The sequence below is a fragment of the Procambarus clarkii genome, chromosome 22 (genome assembly GCF_040958095.1).
Source record: "Procambarus clarkii isolate CNS0578487 chromosome 22, FALCON_Pclarkii_2.0, whole genome shotgun sequence".
NCBI lineage: Eukaryota > Metazoa > Arthropoda > Malacostraca > Decapoda > Cambaridae > Procambarus > Procambarus clarkii.
This window is the reverse complement of record NC_091171.1, coordinates 16,734,517-16,740,516: the sequence shown is the minus strand read 5'-3', so window position 1 is coordinate 16,740,516 and position 6,000 is coordinate 16,734,517.

Sequence of the window (6,000 nt, the reverse complement as noted above, 5' to 3'; positions counted from 1 at the left end):
CCATACAACGTAAAAACAATTTATTGAATAAATTGAAAGCTGCAATGAATGCCTTATAGTGTCAGAGTTGCCATTAAGGATGTCATGCAAGCAACACACAACTTGGGGGGGGGGGGAACGTTCTCCTGACAAGATGCCTCACAGGAACCATGATATGTTGACTATCATTCAGTGGTCTATGTTTATCATTATCCTTAACTTGACGTGAACCGGAGATCACAAGACAACAGAAGCCATCTCTCGTCACTACTTGTTTAAAGGAGGAAATGTTTATCTCTCAGAATGTTCGGTAATATGTTTATTGCTTGTGATGTGTGTCTATGTATGTATTAACACGATGTACTGAACGGGGTGAGAATAGCTTGAGCTACCTCATCCCTTTGTGTGTATTTTACCTTAATAAACTTATTTCAATTTCAATTTCTCTCGTCACCAAAATTGGTGACCTTGAACTTTGACCCGGCCAAAGCACCAAAGGTTATAGAAGTAACCTAAGCAACTCAACCCCCTTTTGGGATGTGTTTTATCTCAATAAACTTACTCGAACTTCAATCACATTCACTGACAGTGTATTATACTAAGCCTTATATTACCTCCCTGCTGGAGAAGCCTCCCTCCCTCCCTCCCACACCCCGCGCCAACAGGCACAGCCGAGTGTGTCACAGACGCCCAGCTGGACGACAGGGAAGTAATAAACATCAAGAGACTCGTGTAAATCCTCCCAAACTGTTGAACAATAAATTAAAGGGCGCGGGCGTTTGTGTTTGGTGGCATCTAATTATTTTCTCCGCCATGTTTATGTGTTCTGCATCAATAATTTCTCTGTCCTCCTCCTCCTCCTGCAAAGTTATGACTTCTAAAATGGAATAATCACACGTGTCTATGATTTGTGATTTAAACAAAGGTATAATTCCATTTACACTATTTATGAAATAATATTATATATATATATATATATATATATATATATATATATATATATATATATATATATATATATATATATATATATATATATATATGTCGTACCTAGTAGCCAGAACGCACTTCTCAGCCTACTATGCAAGGCCCGATTTGCCTAATAAGCCAAGTTTTCCTGAATTAATATATTTTCTCTAATTTTTTTCTTATGAAATGATAAAGCTACCCATTTCATTATGTATGAGGTCAATTTTTTTTATTGGAGTTAAAATTAACGTAGATGTATGACTGAACCTAACCAACCCTACCTAACCTAACCTATCTTTATAGGTTAGGTTAGGTTAGGTTAGGTTAGGTTAGGTAGCCGAAAAAGTTAGGTTAGGTTAGGTGGGTTAGGTAGTCGAAAAACAATTAATTCATGAAAACTTGGCTTATTAGGCAAATTGGGCCTTGCATAGTAGGCTGAGAAGTGCGTTCTGGCTACTAGGTACGACATTATATATATATATATATATATATATATATATATATATATATATATATATATATATATATATATATATATATATATATATATATATATACACACACACACACACACACACACATACATATGTACGTACATACACACACACACACTAGGTTTAAAATAATTAATAAAAAAGGTTTAAAGTACACTTACAAGATCATTACAAGTAATGCGTTGAAATCCAGGACGAGGTCTGCCCACGCGTCTTACCTGCAAGTTCAAGACCAACCTGTTACTGGCTGTAATGTTCATGTATAAGACAGCACACCACATTACAAGACAATATAACAGCATAATTCAGAATGAACACCGTGCAATGCAGCGCAGTGTAAGAATGCAACGCTATACGACTCGCTCAAGACAATGTAACATGTTTCATTGCAACCTTTCCTGTTGGCTGGGTATTAAATTTTACAAACGTTTTTAAAACGTTTTGTTTTTAAATCACGTTACAAACATCGCTAGACCTATTGGCCGTTGAATGTTGCGCATCAAAGATCGCACTGACGTAGTTAAGTCACGTCACTAGTACGCCTAACATAGGCGTATACGTAATTACGAATACCCTAGTTAGTTGCAGTGATTACAATGTGTAATCAAAGTATATATATCAGTATGTACAAAGGTTCTTATGGTGTGTACCATGACTTTTGGATACCTTTTGATACAGTGATTCACGAAAGACTTGTTTTGTAAATAAAAGGTTCACTGTACTGGGGGATGCTAGATCAAGCTGGTTAAGGCCACGTGATTTTATTAAAGGAAACAAAACGTTAGTACAAATGGAGTTAAGTCAGAGTGGGAAACCGTTTCAAGTCTTGGCCTTCAAGGCTCTGTCATGAGACCCCTTTTGTTCATAATATATCAACGATTTGGAATCAAGAGTTGAGCAACAATATTTTCAAATGCTACCAAAGTTAAATTTAGATTTGGGAAAGACCTGGGTACATACTGATATGGAAGTAGATTTGTCTGTGGAAGAGATTACCGGAGAGCACAAGAGAGAGATGCAATATCGATAGATTGTTCCAAGCATGATAGACATGCATATTAATGTGTATGTTTGAATATATACAGAAGCCGGCTGCGTATGAGCCAATAGCTGGATTTATGTAGTTTCTTTAATATTTATGATCATAAGTTTGATCGAATGCACTTAACTATGTGCCAATTCTAGTCACAAAACGCGCCTTTAAAAAATTTTGATAACTAAATTTATATATATACACACAACAGTGTGAATTATAGTCTCCGTGGTGCAGTGGTAAGACACTCGCCTGACGTTCCGCGAGCGTTTTGTCATGGGTTCGTATCCTGGCCGGGGAGGATTGACTGGGCGCAATTCCTTAACTGTAGCCTCTGTTTAACTCAACAATAAAATGTGAACTTGGTTGTAAAAACGATTCTTCGCGGCGGGGATCGTATTCCAGGGACTTGCCCGAAACGCTACGCGTACTAGTGGCTGTACAAGAATGTAACAACTCTTGTATATATCTAAAAAAAAAAAAAAAATGAAGCTATATACTACAACAACAACGGACACAACACATTTAATTACATACAACAGCCCACACAACACATCAAAGCCATATTAAAAACAACACAAAAACAATGACACGAGGGAGCCGGTCGGCCGAGCGGACAGCACGCTGGACTTGTGATCCTGTGGTCCTGGGGTCGATCCCAGGCGCCGGCGAGAAACAATGGGCAGAGTTTCTTTCACCCTATGCCCCTGTTACCTAGCAGTAAAATAGGTACCTGGGTGTTAGTCAGCTGTCACGGGCTGCTTCCTGGGGGTGGAGGCCTGGTCGAGGACCGGGCCGCGGGGACACTAAAAAGCCCCGAAATCATCTCAAGATAATCTCAAGATAATCAAGGACTGGAGGCACCAGCGCTAACAAAAGGTTAACCCTGTATAAAATCCAGCTAGATTAACAAGTGACAACAGAGGGCAGCAGCAGACAACATCACAAGAATGTAGCGCACGCTAGCAGGCCCAGAGCCGGTCAGTGTTCCCACAAGGCGTCGAAGAACGATCACAAGAACAGATAAGATGAACATGATTTACCGAAGAAATTAATAACCAGGAGGAGGCGGGGAAAGAGAACATGGAAAAAGAAGAGAAAAAGCGAGAAGATAAAGAGGACTTACGAGGAAGTGAAGGAAGCAGATGACATAGTAAAGATAAGCAGGGGGGTGGAATGCTTAACGGCAGAATGACAACCATCCGACTTAAGGAAACACCCCTGAAAACTGACCTCAGTGAGGAGAGGAAACCTCCTCTGTTTCCTTATTGGGGACACAAGTAACTTCCCACACGCCCCTACTCACTCCCCCCCCCCCCAATCCTCCTCCCTCCTTCACACGCAAACAAGAAATCCCAAAACCATCTTTTAAGACAAGTTTATTGTACGACTCCCCGAATAGCTTCAAACTAAATTTGAACAAAATTAATATTGGCGTCACGTCTTGCCTGACAACACACACACAGTCTTCGGACAGAGGCAGGGTAACTAAACACACGCTGACTATTGTAGCCGCCAGCGATGGTCCCATGACGAGTCGTAATTGCACCAGAAGAACGTTCAACTGCCCGGGAGATTTACTTCATGGGGTCTGGTATTACGAACCTGCTTTATAAACCTAATGGTGTTCATTCTCCGCTGCAGCTCACCTCACAAACCGCGCCTTTGACCGCCCTGCTTATGGTACCATGGTGGTCGGACACGAGTGAAAATCCCAAGCTATTAGAGGTCAGTTATTATACAAATTCTCCTATGCCAACGTCCCGACACGCAGTCACTAAGCTCTGGAACAAATCTTGAAATGCCATAAACATCATTGGTTATGCTGTAAATCTATGGTCTGCGTGATCGCTTCACACCAGAAGAGAGACTGGAAGCCCCGGCCCCATACGAACAAAGGGGTTTGGAAGCTCTGGGCCCCACACGAACAGAGGGACTGGAAGCCCCGTCCCCCCCCCACACCAACAGAAGGACTGGAAGCCCCGTCCCCCCCCCCCACACCAACAGAAGGACTGGAAGCCCCGTCCCCCCCCCCACACCAACAGAAGGACTGGAAGCCCCGTCCCCCCCCCCACACCAACAGAAGGACTGGAAGCCCCGTCCCCCCCACACCAACAGAAGGACTGGAAGCCCCGTCCCCCCCCCACACCAACAGAAGGACTGGAAGCCCCGTCCCCCCCCCCACACCAACAGAAGGACTGGAAGCCCCGTCCCCCCCACACCAACAGAAGGACTGGAAGCCCCGTCCCCCCCACACCAACAGAAGGACTGGAAGCCCCGTCCCCCCCCCCACACCAACAGAAGGACTGGAAGCCCCGTCCCACCCCCCACACCAACAGAAGGACTGGAAGCCCCGTCCCCCCCACACCAACAGAAGGACTGGAAGCCACGTGTATCACATACCAGTACCAGAACTGAGAATCACAGACTCTACACCAGCAAAGCGCTTGAAGGATCTGTATATAAATCCACTACAATACTCTACCTACCAACTTGAGTGGAAGACCCGCTCATAGTCGCTCACTGCGGGAGCCCCCGGGCTACAACTGCGGGAGCCCCCTGCCTACAACTGCGGGAGCCCCGGGCTACAACTGCGGGAGCCCCGGGCTACAACTGCGGGAGCCCCCGGGCTACAACTGCGGGAGCCCCCGGGCTACAACTGCGGGAGCCCCGGGCGACAACTGCGGGAGCCCCCGGGCTACAACTGCGGGAGCCCCCGGGCTACAACTGCGGGAGCCCCGGGCTACAACTGCGGGAGCCCCCGGGCTACAACTGCGGGAGCCCCGGGCTACAACTGCGGGAGCCACCGGGCTACAACTGCGGGAGCCACCGGGCTACAACTGCGGGAGCCCCGGGCTACAACTGCGGGAGCCCCCTGCCTACAACTGCGGGAGCCCCCTGCCTACAACTGCGGGAGCCCCCTGCCTACAACTGCGGGAGCCCCCTGCCTACAACTGCGGGAGCCCCCGGGCTACAACTGCGGGAGCCCCCTGCCTACAACTGCGGGAGCCCCCGGGCTACAACTGCGGGAGCCCCGGGCTACAACTGCGGGAGCCCCCTGCCTACAACTGCGGGAGCCCCCGGGCTACAACTGCGGGAGCCCCCGGGCTACAACTGCGGGAGCCCCCGGGCTACAACTGCGGGAGCCCCCGGGCTACAACTGCGGGAGCCCCCGGGCTACAACTGCGGGAGCCCCCGGGCTACAACTGCGGGAGCCCCCTGCCTACAACTGCCTCCGTTGTGAGGCGGAGGTCATGCGGCAGGATTAGTAAGAGGCAATGCGAGTGAGAGAAGCAATATGGGAGGAGGAGGAAGAATAGATAACGGAAGAGAAAAGTAACAGAAGGAGGAGACAGACAGGCAGACACACACACACGACAGTCACGTGGACGCGAGACAGTAACAGGGCATTGAGACGGTGACTATATGGAAACAGTAAAGCTGTGAAGCGCGCCATCTTGAGCCACTCACACACGAATTTCTGAAAATGTTCACAAGACAAATCAAAACCAATGCATTTTCAGT